We start from the raw sequence: 24,502 nt of genomic DNA, 5'->3' as shown, positions 1-24,502 counted from the left end.
AAAGTTTTTCAGTAAGAGGAGGGAGGGAAAATAAAACAAACTTTGTGAACGGATGTTACAGGATTTGAATGAGATCCAGTTCACAGCAGTTTCTTTCTTTATCTGATTATATATAACTTTTTATTCTAGGTTTTCTTAAACACCTTTTGTACATAAGGCTAAAAATTTCTGCCAAGAATTGATGTAATTTGTTAAATATATTCTGTATGTCAGAGCCAATTCATATCTCTAAATTAAACCTGATACTTTCTGTGAAACTTTATCTGTTGGCTGGTGAAATGCCCAGTGGTTCTCAAATAGTCCTGAAAAAGACTATGAAAAAGTAGTCTTAACTTGAAGTAACTACTTTACATTTCTGCAAATATCTTTTCTTGATTAACAAAAAGTATCAAAGTCATGCTTAAAAATATTTCATTATAATTAATATATATCCTGATTATATTCCTCTCCCAACTTACATATCAGTATCAATAAGATATCCATCCATACATAAATGCATATTTACTAAGTATATACCGTATATTATGCAGAAATTAAGCATTTTGACTTTTCAGTCAAAGAAAGGTAACTAATTTTTATTGATTCAAAAGTTTAATTCTTTATCAAAAGGGAAGAATGGTGATCTCAATTCATTGATTTATAAACAAATTATTACAAAATTTTTAAACCTACCATTGTACGTTGTAGAGATATTTACTATTTTCGAAATATCCATTTCTGGGACCCATGTGTCCCAGACCCTTTCAGGTAGGTGGATCTGTGTAAAAAAGCTCTGGCCAGAGTGCTGTGAGGAAGTGAGATGTGTCACTTCCAGGTTGAAGCATTTCCAAGCTGGTGTACAACCCACCTGGTCTCCCTTCTGCTGCTGTGGTAGAGGACACCTCACTTTCCAGGTGATGTGTCTACATCTGCCTGGTCCCCTTGAGTTTGCAGAGGAAAGTCCCTCTGCCAACTTGTTTTAGACATATATAGCAAGTGACCCAAAAAATGGTGTTTTTGAGATATGGAGATTATTTTTTAAGTGTCTTATAATCTAGTCAGATCTAACTAACACACCGTGCAATTTCCTACCTTAAATAGAAGAATATTATTTACAGTTAAGGCTATGATATAAAAAATATATGTACCCTTCAGATTCTAATACTCCAAATATGTTAAGAGAGAACATCTAACAGCATCCCTAGCTCCAGTCTTACGGGGAAAATAGTCAGAAAATGAAGTCCACACTAAACAAAATTCAAAACCAATAAGTAGAGAAAGTCCTTGTGGCATCAACCCTCTCCTTCCAGTCATTGACAGCTGTAGCCCTCACTTTGCTTTACTGCTTGAGTTGATTTGAGCCAGGCCTCAGGGGAGAGACTTCCTTGTCATGGTCAACCAACAACATTGTTCTTCATTAAGCCTGAGAGCCAAGTTATTTGCTTCTCATAAAATCAGGGAATAGATTCTTATTCCTGGTTCCATGACCATATTTTAGACAATAGGACTAAGTAATTTAGTTTATTATATCTTTAATCAGCGATTTTAAATTAAAAAATCAAACCCATGAATGGATCTAATTACTTTAATGTTGTGTTCAAGGCAACCATTATTACATACCTAGAAAATATCAGATATTACTTTATCTTTCAATAATCTTTATAAAATTAGCATTTCAATGTCAAAAGGTCTACATTTAAAGGTGTAACTGTAATCATATCATAGTGATAAACTGAATATTATAATTAATGTGATTATACTTGATTATAATCAAGCACAATGATATAACTTGGCTCGTTCATAATATTAAGAAAATATAATTACTTGAGCATACGTTTTAGTAAGCCTTAAACAGCCCTTGAAATGTCCCTAGGTTCAAATGAAGGCTACTGTAAATCTGAATCCTAACATTATCCTCTATTCATGCAATTTCTAAGTAGAATTTGTTTCAATTACAATGAACATTTCCCCACTTAATATCTAGGTCAGTAAGACCATTACATAGAGAATTTGTGACAATATGGCATTTCAATTTTTACTGAATTATGTTTTATTAATTATTTTCTAATCAAAATGAATATTAATGTTTATCAATGAGACTTCCATTTTACACTGATATATATATATTTTTTTCATTACACTATTGAAAGATAAACTCTTCAGTCCTGAAACAAATGTATATATATATATATATATATATATATATATATATATATATATATATATATATATATATAGGATATACAAGCTACAGGTGTACTCAAAATAAGTAGATGTGGAACTCAATAAATTTATATCCAGGTGGTTCAAACATAAATAGGTTTCAACTAAATCCACAGGTATTTATACATGCACAAATATTAGGCCAGGACCAGAAACCAATTTTTTATCTATTTGATGAAACACACACACACATACATATACACAGAGGCATGCATGAGTTTCTAAAAAATCACCTATTTTGAATGATCACATAAAAGGGCTTATGGGAAAACAGGATTAGGTCAAACCACTATAAGCATAGATAACTGAGCTATATAGCACTAGTATAAGCAAAAGCAACCATAATAAAAATACAGGCACAGTTTAAAGCATTTTAAAATCCTAATAAATAGAGGAACTTTTCAGCAAATGTACTACTTTACCTAAAAAGGTGGGTAGGGTGCGATGCAAGGAATCTTGATGAAAGGGTGGTGTAAACAAGAGTTTAAGGTTGTTGAATTATGGAGACATGGGAAAAGTGACAAAAGACCAGGAAAAATTTTTAAAAACATACAACAAATAAGCATTTCCAAAAGAGAGCATGTGGAGAAACAGAGAAAAGAAAGACGGGCTGAGGTGCATACTCAACAGCCCGTCATTCTTCTGTGGCTCTCCGGCTCAGCTGTGTTAGTGTCCTTCCCTCTCATCTGCTATGCCTTGGAGGCACAAGACATTACTGTAGAGGGAAGAATCATGCAGGCATCCACACAAATTCTGTGTTGTATTGACTTAATTCCTTTGCTGATTAGTTGCATACAAACTTCACTGTTTTACAGAGACCTGCGTAGCATACATGAACTTCAAGACAATAGAAGGAAACTAATATATGTTGAACACCTACCATTGTGGTTGACATCATGAAACTAGACCCAGCACATCTCTTTTAAGAAGGGAATAAAGATGTTTAATACAGAAGGGATTCTTGAGGGATTTGAGCAAAATGAGTCACACACATTGTTTGGAAAGTTACCTCAGAGGAACTGGGAAATACAGTTTTAAACTGTTGATTAAAAGGTCAGGAAGGAGCTCAGCAAAAAAAAAAAAAAAGTGTGGTTTGGATTTCTTTCCACTCATTTACTTTTTGGCCTTTCAGTCTTTATACATCCTCATGATCATTTCTGGGAAGCCTGTAGTTTAATTAGGTCTAGTTTAATCGCCAGTAGCGTCAAATATAAAGAGTTTATTTAAGGGTATGAGGAACCTCAGTAAACCCAAGCTCAGGAGCGCAGTTCAGCTTCAGGAAGGTTCTAAAACCAGGGATTGAAAAGAGGGAACTTGAGCTGTGATCCTTCTGTGCCTCTTGTCTCTTTTAACTGCTTCCCTCTGCACATCTGTTTCGGGCCCCTCTCTGTGGAACCAGCTTTCTATGCTTTACCATACATAGGCAGAAAATGTGACTACACTGCAGGATTCAAGAGCCTCAAAACACTGTTGCAAAAACCCATTAGTTATATTTCTAAATTCTCTGGTAGATGATTACAATTGACCTATCTTGGGTCAAACAGCCATCTTCAGACTAGTTAACTAGTCTGACGTCAGGGATATGTACAAACATGCCTACTGAGCTCCCACCTTGGTGACCATATGGATGAGGGGATGAGGGGGAGTCATCAGATGAAGGGAGTGGGGTAAACAAGTCCACTCTCGACTCACTGAACACGTATTCTTAGAATAGTATTCATTCAACAAGTACTAAAACAATACCTCCACAAATAAGTACACAGATGAGTTGGTTATTCCAATAGATGGCTGGTCTAATGGAGTAGGTAAAAAGTAATAAATTGCGCTAGAGTATTGCAACAGAAATAGAGAGGGGAAGATGGCTGAATGAACTAGTCGGGGGAGACAGTAGTTCAGGATGGATGCTTTAGTTCCAGTCATGATGTCAACCTCCCAGCTGGCAGGAAAAAAATAAGGTAGGAGAAAAAAGCAAAGGGCACATACCAACTGTCCTTTAAAAGGTTTCCTTGAAGCTGTTGCACATCAATTCCACCTATAACTAATTAGCCAAAATTTTGTTGCATGGTCAAACTGGAAGGAAATCTAGGAAATGTGTTTATTCAAAACTAAGGATGAGGAAGGAAATGGACATTTGTTTAGAGAATGACTAGCCTACCACCAGTTCCTACCAGGTAATATCCCAGCCTAAGGGTATACAAAATTATGACTTTAATATATAATGTCAATAAGAATGATTATTAAAATGTAAATTTCTACTGGCAACCCTTCATCTGCTGTTGTTTGCTGTTTCTTCACATGCCACCTGTTAAGGCTGCTTATTGCTTAGTTCTCCTCAGCCTTTGGCCATGTTCGCCTGTCTCCATAATTCAACACCTTGAACCTTTCTTAAACCCCCATCTCTTCCATCAAGATTGCTTTCACTTTTTAGTTTAGATAAATTAATTTATCTATTTCTTTAAATCCTGCTCAACATCGGTTTTCATTCGATTTCTGCAAGGAGTTTTTTTCTAATTTAGTAGGTGAAATGATATAGCATTTTAATTTACATATGTGGTTAATAATGCAGTTAAGTCTTTTTCTTTAAACCAGTAAGCCTGTCGTTGGTCATTCACATTTCATCTTTTGAGAACTGCCCATTCATTTCCTTGTCAAAAATTTCTGTTGAGCTGTTTGCTTCTTGTATGGATTTGGACATGCTTTTTCTTCACTAATTATATAAACATTCTTTTATAAGATAAAATATAAGTATGCTTTTCTTGCTTTTTATTGTCTTTTGATATTGTTTATGGTACTTTTGATGAAAACATCCTCATCCAATTTATTTAATCTAATTTAATCAAGATTTTACTTTATAAGTTTGCTTTGTTGTTTAGCTTAAGAAACACCCTGAGATTAAATACTCTTCATGTTTCTTTCTGTTTTCCATCTTTACATTTTGGTGCTTATATTTAAATGTTCTTGAACCATACTATTTCATCACCACATATATTTTTATTAACTTTAATTATGCTTTATATTTTTGGTTATTCCTTCTTCCCAAGTGTTCTACCAGAAAGAAAAGTCACTGTAAGATTGTTTGTTTGTTTGTTTGCTTTTTCCTTTGCAACATGCTGGTACATTTTACTTTCCTAGTATTGTAATCTATTCTTTTCTTTTTTAATCTGTTGTACTTTGCACTGAGGGAACACCCTACATTCATTTCAGTTGTTTAGTTCTTAGTGGTTAATTAGGATTCTCTTAATTGTCCCAATCTAGTGGAAATTAAAATGTGGAATTAGGTGATTATCCTGATTATCAAAGACTCATGGGAATTCATTTGGAAGGGTGATGCTTTCATTTCCTTAATTGCTTTAAATATAAGCATAGCCCAAAGTATTAAAAGGGTCTTTTAATCTATAAAAAGCTAAATGTGTTGGTTGAACTAATAAAAAAAGAAAACAAAATATGAAAGTATTAATCAATAATTTTATTATTCATTAATTGATTTTTTACTCTTGTTAATATATTTCTAGGTCATTTTAGTGTGTTATTTTATGCCTAGATATATTTTTATGGGTTGAATCATTGAAAGTTATCTCATATATTAAATATTATAAACACATTGAAATGAAGTTGAGTGGAATACAGCTTTCTTTGAGCATTGGATGCAATTGCCCAATACGTTATGCAATGTCTGAAAGAGATCATGAGAACATAACGTATGCTCAGTAAAGCATATGGAGGCCTTCAAAAAGGCATAAAACATAGCCCCAGTGTTTAGATGATCTGAAAAATTCAGAATCTCCAACTTTCCAGGATTGGTCAACCTCTTTCTCTCTCTCTCTCTCTCTTTTCCCCCACTCTTTCTTTTTTCTTTTTCTTTCTTTTTTTTTAACCAGGTTTACTTCCTATTGTGAAATGCATCAATGTTTGTGGCCCTTAACTCTGGCCTCACACGAAAATCTCTAGGGGAGCTTAAAAGAATATCTCTTCCCAGGCCCCATTCCAGACCAATTAAATCATTATCTCTGGATGTGAGCTCCAGGCATCCATAATTTTTAAAGCTTCAGATAATTCTAATGTGCAGCCAGCTATATGAGCCCTTATTATACATATAAAAGTGTATTTTAAATGTGTATTTTTAGCTTAATATTAAAATAAAATGATTCCCCCAAGTTACTCTACAGAAATTATGCTTATTACCTGTACTTCGGAAATCCTTATATGCACTTCTCCAATCATATATTTTTCCGCTAGAGGAAATCATTACCCTGCCTTTTATGATAATCATCTTCTTGAATTTAATTTTAGTTTTGGCATAACTATATTCCTAAATCATATTATTTAATTTTGTCCAGTTTCATACTTTATGTAAATAGAGTCATACTGTAAAATTGTATGTATTTTTGGTGACTTGCTTCTTTTTTAGCTAAAGTATTTTTGAGATTCTTCACTACACATGAAACTGTGACTCATTCGTTACCTCAATTTTATGTATTTATGAATGAATATTCCTAGAATAAGAAAGAATTTAATTCTATTTCTAATTTTTGCTTTTACTGAAATAAGTGCTAAGACACCTTATTCACATAAGATTGTGATGTTTGTTAAGACTGAATTTTGTTACAGCATCGTCCTTCAAGTGCTTGAACTGGATTGCCAAAAATATAAGTCAAAAATCACAATATTTTATAATCAAAAATTATTTTTTGATCTAGCATCTGAAAACGAAGTCACTGTTCAAATTTTTGGAAGCGACAAATTAGAAACCACTTGACTTATAAAAGCATTTATTACAATATAGTCAGTATATTGTAATAAATTTGTGGGAATAATATCCAAGAATGATTTATGTAACAAGACTTAAAAAGACACTATTAGTAATCCTTTTTACTCTTCCATTTAGTGGCTCCTTTTTAAACATAATATACTCAAAGATGTGAGAAATTTGAAACAAATAATTTTAATATACCTTTGTCAATTATTTGTGATAAAATAAGTTTATTCACCACATGATTCAAGCATACTTTACATGTTACTAAACAACCAATGGGTCACTGAAAAAATCAAAGAGGAAATTAAAAAAAAAAATACCTGGAGACAAATGAAAATGGAAACACAACAATCCAGGATCTATGAGACACAGCAAAAGCAGTTCCAGGAAGGACATTTATAGCGATACAGACCTACCTCAAGAAACAAGAAAATTCTCAAGTAAACAATATAACCATACATCTAAGAGAACTAGAAAAAGAAGAATAAACAAAACCTAAAGTTAGTAGAAAGAAAGAAATAATAGAGATCAGAAATAGATGAAATAGGAACTAAAAAAAAAAAAAGAAAAGATCAGTGAAACAAAGAGCTGGTTCTTTCAAAAGACAAATAAAATTGTTAAATCTTTAGCCAGACTCATCAAGAAAAAAGAAAGAACACCCAAATTAATAAAATCAGAAATGTGGACTTCCCTGGTGGCACAGTGGTTAAGAATCCACCTGCCAATGCAGGGGACACGGGTTCCAGCCCTGGTCTGGGAAGATCCCACATGCTGCGGAGCAACTAAGCCTGTGTGCCACAGCTACTGAGCCTGCATGCCGCAACTACTGAAGCCCGTGCGCCTAGAGTCCATGCTCCGCAACAAGAGAAGCCACCGCAATGAGAAGCCTGCACACTGCAGAGTAGCCCCCGCTTGCCACTACTAGAGAAAGCCCACATGCAGCAATGAAGACCCAACGCAGCCAAAAATAAATAAATTTATTTATTTATTTAAAAAAATAAATAAGTAAAATAAAATCAGAAATGAAAGAGAAGTTAACAACCAGCACCATAGAAATACAAATGATCGTTAGAGTACTATGAACAATTAAACTCCAATGAAATGGACAACCTAGAAGAAATGGATAAATTCCTTAAAACATACAGTCTCCCAAGACTGAATCAGGAAGAAAAAGGAAATATGAATAGGTCAGTTACCAGTAATAAAGTTGAATCAGTAATAAAAAACAACAACAACAAAAGTACATGAAAAGATGGCTTCACAGGTGAATTCTACCAAACTTTTAAGAAGATATAACACCTTTTCTTCTCAAGCTATTCAAAAAAAAATTGAAGAGGAAGGAATGCTTTCAAACTCATTTTAAGAAGCCAGTATCACCCTGATACCAAAACCAGACAAAGACATCACACAAAAAGAAAATTACAGGCCAATATCACTGATGAGTATAGACACAAAAATCCTCAACAAAATATTAGCAAACTGAATTCAGCAACACAGTAAAAGGATTATACACCATGATCGAGTGGGATTCGTTCCAGTGATGCCAAGATGGTTCAGTATCACGAACCAAGCAATGTGATACACCATATTAACAAATAAAAGAAAAAAAAAATCACATGATCATCTCAATAGGTGCAGAAAAAGCTTTAGACAAAATTCAAAACAGTTCTCATTTTCAAACCAGCTGGTTTTCATCATAATAAGCCTGAGTATATTTTTAAAATTTACGTAAGTGTGTAAATACACATCCTCCCGACAGCTGTCCCACTTCTAGATGCAATAATTGCTGAATATTAATTTATACCTTATTCCTTATATATCTCTTTTTTAAATATGAAAGTTTAATATCCTAGACAATAGTATTTTCCATTTTAATGGCAATATCCTATATTTTATGTAAATCAAGGTTAAATGTTTTTGGCAATCCAAAGCTTGTTTGTCAGTAAAAATGTTTCCAAATTTAAGCAGAGGATAAAGTCAGCCTCTGCCATAATACCTGCTTCTAGAACAGTGCCTATCAGTAGACAATCAGCAAATATTTTTAATTTTTAAAAAAATTGTGGCAATATACACAGAACATAAAATTGACCAGCTTACTCATTTTTAAGTGTACAATTCAGTAACATTAAGTATATTTACATTGTTGTATAGCCATCACCAACATCCATCCAAGAAATCTTTTCATCTTGCAAAACTGAAACTCTGTACCCATTAAACAATAACTCCCCATTTCCCCCTACCCTCAGCCCCTGGCAAGCACCATTCTACTTTCTTTCTCTCTGAATTTGACTACTCTAGTTTCCTCATACAAGTGGAATCATAAGAGTATTTTTTCTTTTGTGACTGGCTTACTTTGCTTAGCATAATATCCTCCAAGTTCATCCATGTTGTACTATATATCAGAATTTCTCTCCTTTTTAAGGCTGAATAATATTCCATTATATGTATATACCACTTTTTGTTTATCCATTCATCTGCCAATAGACACTTGGGGGATTTCCCTGGCGGTCCAGTGGTTAAGACTTTGCCTTCTAATGCAGGGGGTGCAGGTTCGATCCCTGGTGGGAGAGCTAAGATCCCACATGCCTCACGGCCAAAAAAGCAAAACATAAAGCAGAAGCAACATTGTAACAAATTTAATAAAGACTTTAAAAGTGGTCCACATCAAAAAAATCTTTAAAAAAAAAAATAGACACTTGATTTGCTTCCACCTTTTGGCTATAGTGAATAATGCCGCTATGAACATGGGTGTACAAATATCTGTTCTTGTTCCTGCTTTCAATTATTTTATGTATATGTTCAGAAGTGGAATTGCTGGATCATATTGTAATTCTATTTTTAATTTTTTGAGGACCAACTCAATATTATTTATGGCGACTACACTATTTTACATTCCTGCCAACACTACACAAGCATTCCAATTTCTCCACATCCTCAACAAAACTTGTTATTTTCTGGAGTTTTTTGTTTTGGGGGTTTTAAAAAATATAGTAGCCATCCTAATGGGTGTAAAGTCACACCTCATTTTGGTTTTGATTTGCATTTCCTTACTTTGAATTAGTGATGGTGAGCATCTTTTCAAGTCCTTCTTGGCCGTTTGTATATCTTTTTTGGAGGAATATCTTTCAAGTCCTGTGTCCATGTTATTTGTGTGGTTTTTTTGCTGTTGAATTTTAAGCAAATACTTTTAAAAAGAGTAAAGGAATGAATATGAGCAATAAGGGCACCCTTCTGCTTAGTCATTGAGCAGCTATATCAGAAAAAATAAACAAATGTAAACACAAATATATAAACATTTATAAAAATACCTTATTCCCAATGTAACTCCAAATATACTTGTGCAAAAGTGTCTAAATTTCAACAAGCTCTTCTTTGCTTGTTGTAATCTCAGTAGTAACATACCTTTCTTTGGTCTAAGGCATAGCATTATTTTAATCTGCCATGATTTTTGATGCACTCTGTTGAACAATGGCTTCTGCCGTCACATTCATTCATGAAGCACAGTGATGTCATTACAGGGAATCAACTTTCTGATATGCTGAAATGAACATTTAACTTCCGGCTATTCACAGTACATCAGTCATTTTTCTATGGATGTGCATGTTTCCCTAGCTTCCACTGTGAGCAATGCTAATTTGTATCAAACTTTCACACTTCGATGGGAGCTTAAAAATATCAAAGTTATTTATATTTGTACTTATATATTCAGATTTATTCATTTTAAAATATAGCTTTATTTTTAGTTATGAATGCATTGTTAGTAAATAGCATTGCATGATAAAATTGTTTCACGCTAATATTTTTTCCCTTCAATCTCATGAAACTCCATCAGGCTGAAACATTCTTTGAAAATAGGGAATAAAAGAAGTGAGACTTTAAATGAGCTAAACATTATCATGTTTCTACTGTCACAACTTGCCCATGTATACTTTTGAATGTCAAATAGAGGGAAAGATGCAAAGCTCTACCTTCTATAAAGTATGGAGTGTGGTTGTGAAAGAGTGTGTGAAGGAGAACCAAGATGATCATAGGTGCATTCTTGGCACATCAATTTCAGGAAGCTTCATATTTGGAAACGAAGATCTAGAAATTGATTTCCTTAAAACTGTATGCCTTTATCTCCCTTGCAACAATTTTTATGTACTCTCTGATGCACCCATAACTTAGCCTGAAGACTGCTTATACATGATAGATCCATTCTTTCCCTTCTGATGTGCATGCCAAGTCTGCCAAAAATCAAATATCTAAACACATGGGGTTCAATTCTAGGTATTCTATTATGTTCTCTGGTCTATGAGTCTATCTCTGTTATTCCACACCTCTTATTTATTATAATGTTTAAATAAGTTTTGTTATCTGAAGTATATAGTTTCTTGATTTTGATTTTCTTTTTCAGGAGTGTCTTGGCTCCTGTTAGCCTTTTGTTATTCTGTATAAATTCTAGATTCAGGAGATATATATATATATAGAGAGAGAGAGAGAGAGAGGGAGAGGGAGAGAGAGGGAGATCTCCTATAGGTATATATCTATAGAGATGGATAGATAGATAGAGAGATAGATATTCAGGTGATTCATGTATATCTATATCTCCACCACTTCTGAGAGGCAGGTTTATTTCTCATTTACTCTAAAGCTGCAAATATAAACCCTATTGATTCCAGTTTTGTGTGGGAACCTCCAATAAATCTCCTGCCCTGGGTAGTCCTTAGCCCGTGAAGTTATCTCCAGATTTCAATAGAAATTCCAGTTGGCTGAATTCATTTCATTTCTGACTTTGAAGAGTCTTGCATTTGAAAATATATTTCAGTATTTTATTACAGATTGTAGATATTTTCTCTCAGTTGGCCTTAATACAGTGACTAAAATCTCATACTGCCAAAAAAAGGAAGTGAAAAAAAGATTTTCTATCAATATTATTTAAAATATTTTAAAATGTAAATGTAAAATACATTACTAACACAAAGGTATTTTGCAGTGTTTTATAATGTATTTTATGGAAAATATATCATTTTTTAATGTTTAGCTATTTAAAATGTACATCTTTTCTCAAGATGTCAAGTCCTGCTTTATTCTTTTGGACATAATGTACTATTTGGTGAGTTTATCTTTAAAATAACTTATGCAACATATTAAGCAATTTAAATATTATGTTGAATTTGACAGTGGATCAAGTGAGCTTCCAGGAGTTTCTAGTCTAAGAATTATCTCATATTCCAAGAAATCCTGTATTTTTAAATACTTTTAAACATTTTCAAATTTCCTTAAAATCATGGAATATGCAATTTAAATTATATTCTTTCATCACCATTTTGATTGGAAAAGCAATAGCTTAGAGGTTATATAACATGATAGGCATTGGAATCATTAGCTCAGTTTGAATTTTAACTTCACTGTTTCTCAGGTGTGTGACCTGGGACAAGTTACTTCACGACTCTATGCCTTTTCTATACAATTGAATTATTGTGGAAATCTACTGATTTAATCCTTGCAAAGTGATTAAACCAGTACCCAATCCATTGTAAGTGAAAAATTAATATCTCTTAATACTGATAGCATTTTCTAACACTATTTAGAAAGTAAATGATAGTGTAAAATGTTATTAATGATTTCTCAAGGAAGCGTTTTGTTGTAGAGAGAATGCTGACCTAGGATGACTACAAAAATAATTAGAACTTTTAATATCTCTAAATCAAGGACAGTTTTACCAGCTTTATATGCTTTACCTTCACTAAATCTTGGTTTTTTAACATATAAATTTATTTATTTACTTATTTATTTTTATTTTTGGCTGCATTGGGTCTTCGTTGCTGCACGCGAGCTTTCTCTAGTTGCAGCGAGCAGAGGCTACTCTTCGTTGCAGTGCGTGGGCTTCTCATTGCGGTGGCTTCTCTTGTTGCGGAGCACGGGCTCTAGGCGCGCAGGTTTCAGTAGTTGTGGCACGCAGGCTCAGTAGTTGTGGTGCACGGGCTTAGTTGCTCTGCGACATGTGGGATCTTTCCGGACCAGGGCTCAAACCTGTGTCCCCTGCATTGGCAGGCGGATTCTTAACCACTGTGCCACCAGGGAAGTCCTTTCACTAAATCTTATAAGAACCCACTTTATAGATAAAGAAACTAAGGTTCTGAGAGGGCAGGTTCTCAAGAATCAAGAAAAAATTTGGAAAAAGTAACATTAAATAACTAATTACTAAATGTCAAGCATGTACTGAAAACTTTGCATACATGATCTCATTTAATGTTCATACACCTCTGTTATTCATGTTGTAACTTCAGTATCTCCATTTGTCAGATGAGGAATCTGAGCCTCAGAGAGATTAATTACTTTAGCCAAATGACACAACTGGTAGAGATATTACTCAGGGAGATTTTAAGATTTTGTTAAAAAATATCGTAAAATTTCTTTGTTGTGGCTAAACTCTTTGTAAACAATTAAAAAGTGCATCAAAATATTTTTCTTTAGTCCACAGTAAACTTATTAAATTCTGAAGATTTGAATGAAATATTATGTCAAAAATACAGTGCAAATTAAATTTTTATACATCTCACATATATGGCAGAGTTCAAAGGAAAGGGTCAAAGATAATATTATGCGGTGATTAGACTTACTTGTATTCGTTTTATGCAGAAAAACATAACTTGATCACAGTTTGAGGGTGGAATTTGCATGTAAGTTGAAAACTATTTAACAGTGTCCTGCAGTGACCTTACTATACAAATAATAGACAAGACAAACTAATTCAGAAGTCTGAATCAGATTGCTCAGCACTTCAAAATCTCTTATTCTTCATTAAAACTCATTAATGGTATCAATATCAACGAGGTTCTAGAATCTTATATTTTTAGGAGGCCGTATATTTCCTTGAAGTGGTATTGTTTTCCTTTATTACACATATCATTGATTATTGTTGCAGCACTCCTAAAGTAGGACCAAGATAAGGTAATAATAGATGCAACTAACAGTTTATATCCTTTTTTAGTGCACGTACTAGAAACCAATTTTACCAATCAAATAAATCGAGGTCATTTTTTCTAAAGATTCTGGGATGGATCAGAGAATTGAAGAAACAATTGTGTAAGCCATCCTTGAAAAGAATAAGCTCCAAGGACCTAAGTAACAGGGGCTCATGGAAAGTTGCTCCAGTGAAGTACCCATTAGACACCTGTGCCCCCCAGAACTGCTATTTCTGTGTGTCTTGGTACAACATTCAATCCCAAATGCAATAATCCTGTTGGCTTATCTTTAATCAGTTATCTCTCCTTTGATCAATCAGCTATGTAACACCACACTGAGATTCTGGGTGATGAACATTAGCTGGCTCTTTTCTGTTCTTCCTCACGCCACACCCCGCCCCATTTGGCAAGGAGTCTGTTGAGAGCTAAAAGGACATGCCCACTCAGAGCCTATGTTCCCGGTTCTAAATCTCAGATTACTCTGATCATGCAGCTCCAAGCTGGCTTCAGGGGTCTTTCCTCACCTCTTCCCCAGTTCTGTCTTCTCATGGAGGGACTGCACTGCTGGTACGCATACCCTGAGCTGCAAGGTTAGCTACGAGATGACCATGGAGATGAAGATGGGATTGTACCTACAGACTGGGGTGTCCACTGCAGATCCCATGCATGTTAAAGGTGGACCTATTGCCATAGCCTGCGTCATCACCTTGAACCAGGAAGCTCATTCACCTTGTGTTTATTCTGAACATCAGTCTATAACATATTTTATAAGACCCTAACTATTCATGTTTTATATCCATGTGATATATTCTCACACATTAAACACAGATGATTCATAATCTGCTCTTGGGAGGTATGTACACTTCAGAAATATGTCTCTACATTTCAACACAGACTTCCACATTCTCCATCTCCTTAAACTAAGTTTTTTGCCTAATTATTTTTATGTATTTTATATGTAAAAATGTTAGTGTTTTGGTTTTTTCCAGTTATTCCCACATTTTATTTATGTAGGATCAATGCTGGTAAACTCTTGGGCTTTATACAACTCTTGATTTCTTCATTCTAGTGGAAGTATAGTTATTGGAGTGGGGCAGCCTATAGCTGAGACATTCTACATGAGTAACTTTTAACTGTTTAATGCCCAACAATTTTAATGGAATTTTCATCTTACATTTTAGCTCGTAAGAGAAATGTGCTTTTGGATGGCTGAAAATAATAATCTTAGATTACTTGTTACAGCATTTTTGTACTTGCATTTATATTTTTAAAAAGCAACCAGAGAATTTCTAGTGAATTAACTAAGAAAGTGTCTTTGAGATAGTATTCAAAACCCCTAGAACTTTAATTTATTTATTTACTTATTTTTGGCTGTGTTGGGTCTTCGTTTCTGTGCAAGGGCTTTCTCTAGTTGCGGCAAGTGGGGGCCACTCTTCATCGCGGTGTGCGGGCCTCACTGTCGCGGCCTCTCTTGTTGCGGAGCACAGGCTCCAGACGCGCAGGCTCAGTAGTTGTGGCTCACGGGCCTAGTTGCTCCGTGGCATGTGGGACCTTCCCAGACCAGGGCTCGAACCCGTGTCCCCTGAATTGGCAGGCAGATTCTCAACCACTGCGCCACCAGGGAGGCCCAAAACCCCTAGAACTTTAGAGTGGAAAGACCTTAGGGATCCAGAGTGTTTGAATGATTTCATTCCAGGTTACTTGGAGGTTTGACACTGTGGGAACAGAAATACAGCTTATTGCCTCTCAATTTAATGATTATTCTGTCACTCCATAGTAGGTGTAGGAGAACATGAAGCAAACACACATGATAATTACTGACTTGGGTAGTAAGATGTGTAAAAATAGTTGTTTTCAATTTGGTCAAAATGAATCAACTATTTATTATAAAATATATTTAAATAAGCTTGTATCCCTACTATGTATTAATATTTCGAGCAAATCAGCAAGTACTTCTGTATAATTTCTATGCAAAAGTTACCTGAGCAAGGGAAAAAAAATAGTATTCTGAGACAAAAGCTAAACAAGCAATTGCATTTGCCTCCTGTGCCATTTTCTATCAGATATATATGACATTGGTGCTTTGATGTGCAAATTTCCTCTTACACCTCATCTCCAGTGGAATGGAGATAAACTTGAGCAAAGTGTGTACTCCCCTCTTAATACAGCAATTAGAAAATTTTAATTAGGTCTAAACAGATGACATAGTCCATCCATTATGGGTCTTCTTCAAGTTAGAGTTGGAATCCAGCATGTAAACAGACATCCTTAATAAAGGGCCACTTGTGAATGATGATTACAATTTCCTTGAGTGAGTTTTTTTCTTTCCTTACAATTTTATGTCTCACACCAAAGTCGTCTTCCTCACGAAGAGTATTTATTGTCTCCATACTCCAGGTTCCTGTGCCTCGCTTCTCTTTAGATTATCTTTGCTTTCTGTCTTGTGTCATCACACACCGTGGGCCTACTTGTCTCTGTAGAAAGCAATAAATTGCATCATTACCTGTGCTTATATAGACTATCAAGCTCACAGTATATATTACATCTCAGAAATTATCTTAGGCAGTGACAATAATTATCCTGCAACCTATTTATCCTCTAAACAGTTTTCAAGAGTTGACAGTTTTCTTGTAACCATTTTTAACTGTGAAGTTCTATAGGAATGATTTTGCCCAATATAGTTTAAATTCATTAAATGTAATTCTTAGTCCTTAGTACTCATAGCATGTTTAGAATTTATTTTATGTTTAATTAACCACCTATTCTGATTGTAGTGGTAAAGTCCAGACAATTTTACAAATTAAACACAGTTCAGCAAATGTTACTTAATCACCAAAAGGTCCCTGGGATCTGTGCTATGGTTTAGGGATGTAGTAATGAATACAGTATAGTTCCTTCCTTTAAGGATTCTTTCCGTTTTTTTCCAGAAGAAACATGTCTAGTTTTCTGTTGTATAGTGGATAAATCCAACAGGAAATGTATCAGTGTACTGTATTTCAATACCACGTGCTATAGTTGATATTATCCAGAGCACCAACAGAGCTGGATGGATAAATGGGACTTGGAAAGAGTAACACTTAACTTATGGCTTATGGGATTGGATATTTGCGCAGGATGAGAGGAGGAATGGGGTTTATTGGTTGAGTAAAGGCTGTAGTCAAAGCATGAATTCTGGCTTTGCTATGAAGTAGTTGTGTGACCTTCAGTAATTTTAATAAGACAGAAAATTATAGTACCTGCTTCGTGGAGCTATCTTCGGAATTAAATGAGTTTATATATGTAATGTGCTTAAACAGGATGAGACATGCAATCTAGTCTCCTTAAGAGTCAGAGCCACCATATTCATCAACAGAATCATCCTCATTGTATACAAGTTATAGTAGGGGAGGCTACAGCTAGATCACAGTTCAAGTTCATTTCTTATTCAGCTTGCAGTAGTTAGGTGAACAGATTAGGTGGACCACTCTTCTCATGCATTTATTCAAGGACCCAGGCCGGTCTTTAGTCTCTGACCTTCAAGGTCCACCCTAGTGAACATCACATTGTTTCTATCCAGCCGAGAGAGGAAAAGAACGTGACGAGCTGTGCGTGGAAGTTTGTGTGGCTTTGCCTGGAAGTGGTGACTATCACCCCCACTCACACTCCACTGGCTAGAACTCACCCTTGTGGCCCCACCTGGTTGCACACGGTGTTGAGAAGTCAAGTGCCTGGCTGAGCAGCTGCTACCCAGCAACAACCATCTGCTGTAGAAATTTGAAGGTGTATGTTGTAAACAGCCAGCCATCTCCACCCCACGGATGAGACAGGATGAAGGCGTAAAAACAAGAGTCAGGACCAAAGTAGGTGAGAAAAGATGTTATGCTTCTGTGGACCATCCACAGATGGGCATTGTGAGGTTTAGTGTGAGTCAAGAAATAGAGAAAGATAAAGTAGGAGGCAAAAAGAGAGAAGAAAGTGCATTTTTTGGTCACGTTTAGTGTGTCTGATATGTTATAGAGAAATCCAGCAGGAAATGTATCGTAAGTGACTAAACTCAGGAAAAGGGACAGATTGGGTTGTAGATATCAGGTCATCAACCCCCAGATGTCAGGTAAAATCATGACGGTAAATGTGATGCCCAAAGAAGAACAAAGGGTCACAATTTGCTGCATTGGCATTAAAGACCTGAACCGGAAAAAGAGCCAAGAGAGAGAAGGAGGGTTAAGATGTGATGGAGTAGTAGGAATATGGTGGCCAGGAGCTAAAGGAATTGAGGGTCACAGAAAGGAAGACATTTTTGGTATATCAGATGCAGAAGTAAAATCCAGAATGGAAAGGGTCAACATTTCTCTTAAAATGGTAGTTAGGAAATTACCAGAAAACGAAGCAAGCGTTCTTTTAATGGAGCATTAGGACCTGAAAAGGGATGAGGGGTGGATGAGGACTTTTGAATCACTAACCCACTAAAAGTGCTTCCTAAAGCGGAAAAGCATACTGGTCATTGTCAAATACATCACTTCTGAGTTTTGTTGATTTTGCTTTATTTTCTTATTATTTCCTTTTCCTTCATTGTAAACCTTCTAAAAAGGTTTTTTGTCTAAACCTTTAAATTAATGATTTAGAAAACTAGATACTTAAAATATATCCAGATCTAAAAAAAGCTAAAGATAAAAATCTGAGTTGCATGTCTGAAAAGAGAGGTTGACATATATAATTTTCTTTCAAACAAATATAGAATCAGTTTATAAAGTCACCTTTTTGCTTAAAAAGCTGAAAAGTTGATCTTTAAGATATTTTCCACTTTGTATACACCTTGCCTCTGTGTAGCACAAGTGGATTTGTATTTTTTATATTTTCCTAAGCTCTTGCTATCCTCTAAGACATGGTCCAGTAACTCTGATAACAGTTCTGATAATTTTGGCACAAACTGTACTTTGCTGTCACTGAGCTCACAGAGGTTACACATTCAGATGTGTTGCTCTCAGTTGTCTGATATGTGCAGTGACCTTCTTGAAACCTAGCAATTTTTCTAACATAAGATAGATTTAAACGCTCACCCTGAATAGAAAATATGAAAGGTATTTATTGTTATTTTCTGGACATTTAAAAATCCTGGTCATGAGATATGTAGTCATCAGCAGTGTTGAGATTTCCTTTTATTTGCAAACTTGCCCCTGATCCTATTTCTAGAACAAGAGAGCCGTCAGGTGAAATAAGCAGTTCATCTGTGAAGGAAGATTTCAGGCGCGTGATCTTTCCCAAAGTATTTTTTTCTTGAGCCTATTCCCCCCCCCCTTTTTTTTTTCACCCAAGTGTTATTCTTCAGATAACATTGAATCTTCTGTATTTGCAACATGTGGCCAAATGTACTTGATAAGGAAACTGAAATGAATGGAGTTTTATAAAGGACCTGCTTCTTCTCAGTTGAGTGGTCTGGCCTCTTTTTCTAATTGGCTACATGACAAGCTGACATGATATGCATTTTGAAAGGTCAGCACTGAATAAATGTATTAAATATTTATTAACATACCAGTGCAAACTAGGGCTACATTTTGTTGTCCTCTGACAGCAAGCCATTAAATATCTTCCATTACAGCACTAAACAGCCTGTTTTACACATAAGTTTTCACTACCAGATTATAAATTCTTTGATGGTAAGAACTATCCACCATGGTGTCTGACAACTGTTCAATATATGTTTCTAGGATGAATAAGTAAAGATACTAAATGGATGATGTCACTAGATTTAAAGGTATAGTACTTTGTATGAGAGAGTGATTACCATTGTTTTCATTTAGAGATTGATAGTAAATGAGTTACCTAAGGTTACAGAGCTTTCATGAGAATGGAGGTTCAGATCAATACATTGGCCACACATATTTTGACTTTCCACTAGCAATCAATCAATATTACTGTCCAGTATTACCAGCTTTAACTAGAGGGAAACTTTTACTTAGAATGATAAAACTTTTGAAGCATACCTACAATAAAGACTATCCAAAGATAATTTAACAAGTTAAAACAGACAAATGATGAGGAAAATGTATATATTAACAAACAGAAAGAAACTATGTTTATGAAAAAGTTCCCTCTTCTAGCCACTACAAATATATCTTTATGTTTCTATTTCAATGAACGCACTCAAATGTTCATATATGTTTACCTTTATAGGAACACAAGATAAAGAAAATGATATATGCCAATTTCAGAGGGTTTCTTTTTATAATAAGGAGCATGATTTGGAGAAAATTGTTTTATGGGACTTTCTTGAGATTATTTTTAGAATTCATGATATAAGGTTTTAACAGTTTTTAAATATTAAATTTATATTGAAAATTAGACTACAGAAAAATTAACAAAATCATATCATAGGATGTGCTTCCCACTCACTACAAACATATAAAAATATCTTTAAAAAGCACTTATTAATACTCCAAACTGAAATTTGAAAAAGAAAAGAAAATATACCAGTTCCAGAACCAAAGGGGGACTCAAACATAGATCATAGATGGAAGCTAACTTCCCAGTGGCTTAAAGGACTTGGGAACCTGGACATAGTAAATGGTATCTGGAGACTGGAAGTTTTAACCCTATATCAGAATAGGAGAGCTAGACATGTACCCTTGCATAAAGCCTGGTCCTTTCCAGAGAAAGCCCAGAGAAATTTGTTGTCTGTCCAGGGACTTGGAAAAAATTAAAGAAAAATAGATAAACAGAACAGGAGCTACCAACATGAAACCAAAACCCTAAAACTTGTGCCATACCACATATAGGATAGTACATGCTGTGCAAATGAGAACTCAAAAATAACACAGACCTACTAGAGAATGGACTTGAGGATATGGGGAGGGGGAGGGGTGAGATGTGACAAAGTGAGAGAGTGTCATGGACATATATACACTACCAAACATAAAATAGATAGCTAGTGGAAGCAGCTGCATAGCACAGGGAGATCAGCTCTGTGCTTTGTGACCACCTAGAGGGGTGGGATGGGGAGGGTGGGAGGGAGGGAGATGCAAGAGGGAAGAGAAATGGGAACATATTGTATATGTATAACTGATTCACTTTGTTATAAAGCAGAAGCTAACACACCATTGTAAGGCAATTATACTTCAATAAAGATGTTTAAAAAAAAAAAAAAGAAATTATTTATGATGTACTTATCACCTGTAATGTGCTACACCAGTTATTATAATAAACAGATAAATAAACAGTGAATAAAATTTACATCTAATTTAACATAAAAAAAAAATAACACATTAATATTAAAATTTCTAGAACCACTGAAACTTCAAGGATAATGCATGAAGCCAGTGTAAATTTATGCTGTTAGGACCACATGCTATCGGGATCATAATACAGAAAAAGGAAAGCATAAAATAAAATAGGCAGGATACTAAATAAAATAAATTTCACTTCCAGAAATTATAACTGAAATAAATATCAATGGAAAAGTTAAACAGATTAGAGGCACAGCTGGAGGATAAATCATCAAATAAGTGTGAGCTTACTCACCAAAATGCAACACAGCAAGGTAAAGAGAAAAAAAAATATGAACAGAAATTGAGACATTGAAGATAGACTAAGTGAATCTAACACTTATAATAGCAGCCACATAGCACAGGGAGATCAGCTCGGTGCTTTGTGACCACCTAGAGGGGTGGGGTAGGGAGGGTGGGAGGGAGATGCAAGAGGGAGGAAATATGGGGATATATATATATGTATAGCTGATTCACTTTGTTATAAAGCAGAAAGTAACACACCATTGTAAAGCAATTATACTCCAATAAAGATGTTAAAAAAAAAAAAAAAGAAAGTTCCAGAAATAGAAAACAGAGACTTAGGGAAAGATAGTACTTGAAGAAATAAAATTGATCATTTTCTGTAATTTAAAAATGACATGACTCCTCAAGTTATCATAGCATAGAAACAATGACATCCCAGTAGCAGGGGGCAACCTAGTACCCAGATTTTGGTTTTCGACAGCATTCTCCAATAAAAGGAACCAGGGCTGCTCAGAGAAATGACTGATGGCTGATTCTAGGACTGGGCTGGGAAAAATACAAGGTAAGGCTGAAGCAACTTATGGTGTTAGAACAGAAAGCAGTGTGCAAAAAAAAAAAAAAGGCTACATTGATGGTAGTATGTCAAAGGGACATAGAAGCCAACTGAAAGAGCTCCCCTTTGCCAATTTGAGCAATAAAAAAATAAAGTAGCATTGTATTATGACTCAAATTGTATAATAAATATCCTTGAGTCCATATTGATATAAATTACTAAATAAATATATAAATGGGAGAGAAAAGACCAATCTCCCATATGTAAGAACACTAATTTATGTAGATTCTCTACCCTCAAGGAGGGAAGCATAGATCTCCACTCCAGTATGTGGCCTGCACACAGTGACTTCCTTCCAAAGAAATATTGTATTTAAAGAGATAGAAAAAAGAAAGTAACTTTAAAGTGGAGAAATATGACAAGAACTACATCAGCCAGGTAGACAAGGTCAACATGAACAGTGACAAGTTGTGTCATAGTATGTGCCCTGGTCATGATGTGATGAAAATAACACTTTACTTCTGTAGTCTTCCTCCCCTACATCCATAATCCTACCTAAATTATAGGGGGGAAATCAAATTCCAATAGAAATCCTACAAAATACTTGACCAGTACTGTCCAAATTGTAAAAGTTATCAAAAACAAGGAAAATCTGAGAAACTGTCACAGTGAAGAGAAGCCTAAGGAGACATGACATGGTCATGGTTATTCAGTCTCCTTCAGCCTAAGGAGCCTGAATAACATGGTCTTCAGTGAGGGGGAGTCTGGCCATTGCTATCACGTCTTTTATGTCCTTCATGTGGTAATATTCTGCATGAGAAATAAAGGTGCCAAAAATGTGTGCCCACGGGAAATTTACTGTCTGAAATCCCAGAGCATACTGAATATCATCACTTGAAGGAGATGATAAAACTAGTGTGTACCCACAAATATAATCTGTAAAATGAATATATCTAATTCTATGTAATGAATCCTGTGCACAAAGCTGTTTTAATCCAAAAACAAATTTATATGAGCAAGGATTTCTTTACTGTAACTTCTATTTCAAAGAAGAATAATGTGAGTTTTCAACTGACGTCACTTTAACTTTGGGGACAGTGTATTCAAATCCACAGTGGATTAGTCCTATATGTTCCTCGTGCTTTTAGTGGATTAAATATTCGATTCTTATGGCTACATTATTTTGCAGACAGTTTCTTCTTCCCAGGATTTTTCCATTTATCATGTTTTAGTTTTAGGTCTTTTGGACTCTGTCAACCTTTATTTTTTAAGCTAAAATAAATATTTAGTCTGTTTCATGTGCCGTATTCTGCCAGCCAGGTCATCTTCAACTCGCTTATGAGCACCAATGCTCTTTCCATTCTCATATCATTAACTATAGTATGTGTTAGATTATCTTTCATTTCATATATTTGTTGACCAGGTTAATAGGTACTACTTTTATCATTTTGGCTAAATGACAAAATTGAAAATGGCTAAACACATGCAAGACATTCTCACTAAAATAATGTTCCTCTTCTATTTACCATGCTGTTTTTGCTAACAGCAGTCTGACTGACTATATTATTGTCTTAAAGAAGATCTACTTTTCTTAGAATTGCAGTCTCTTTTTATTTTTAATTCGTGCAACCCATATACCATAGATACTCTGGTTTATGCTCAGTTTACTATAATTCAAAGCATTGACTTGATTCCTCTTCATGGTTTTTCTATTCTATATTGTTAAGGTAATAATCCTCATTTAGAGATGGAGTCTATTTCAGTCATTTTTTTTTAAACTAAAGAACCAATTATTTAGATTATAAGTCAAAACCCATATCCTCTGTGGAGTAATTTTATGACTCCACAGCCTATGGCATAGAAAAATAAAATAATCTCCAATGCATAGACTTGCATACTAAACAATGTCCACATAGTTCTCTGGGTTAACTGTAAATTCTCACTAGTGTTAATTAAAATTATGTGGCAAAGTTTCTAAATCACTCAAAGAACACGACCTTTAATTCTTCACCTTACTGATACCCACGATCTAATAAATATTGGCTGTTCTTTTAGATGCCCTCTCTCAATCTTCGTATTTAGACTACATTTTACTGGTAAATTATTTCTGGAAATTATTGAGGTTTTAGCTATTGCATTATGGGGATGACTATGGAAAGACTATAGAAATGCACTTTTATGAAATCTGTAGAGTTTTACTATTTTCCTTCATGAAAATACTCCCTAACCTTGAGTAACCTGCCCGCACTGCAGACACCCTATCCTGAACCCATACTAATCTATGTAACAAAGGAATTGCTGAGCTTTATTTAATTTGTTGAATTTGATAAAGATAGTTTCAGACCTTTAATGTATATCACTTTGAAGCTATAAAATATTATCATTAGACTTCATATCAGTTGAAATGATTAGACTTCATATCAGTTGAAATGATATGCCAACATGTGAATTGCTTTGAAAATTCTATGTCAATTTGCTTTTCTAAGCCCCCTTTAGATGAAACCATTATGCCTTCAGTTATTGTAACCAGCATTTATAAAGCACAAATTGTATTATTAGG

General features: G+C 34.7%; 1 protein-coding gene across 1 annotated transcript in view; it reads left to right on the top strand.

The window, feature by feature from the left end:
• The window catches only part of MALRD1 (MAM and LDL receptor class A domain containing 1), a 600,449-nt gene that overhangs the window by 399,751 nt on the left and 176,196 nt on the right, over positions 1-24,502 (top strand). The gene's annotated exons all lie outside the window — the stretch shown is intronic.

This window comes from Balaenoptera ricei, chromosome 2 (genome assembly GCF_028023285.1).
Source record: "Balaenoptera ricei isolate mBalRic1 chromosome 2, mBalRic1.hap2, whole genome shotgun sequence".
Classification (NCBI taxonomy): domain Eukaryota; kingdom Metazoa; phylum Chordata; class Mammalia; order Artiodactyla; family Balaenopteridae; genus Balaenoptera; species Balaenoptera ricei.
The sequence above is the reverse complement of the archived record's forward strand: the minus strand, read 5'-3'. Positions and strand labels throughout refer to the sequence as shown.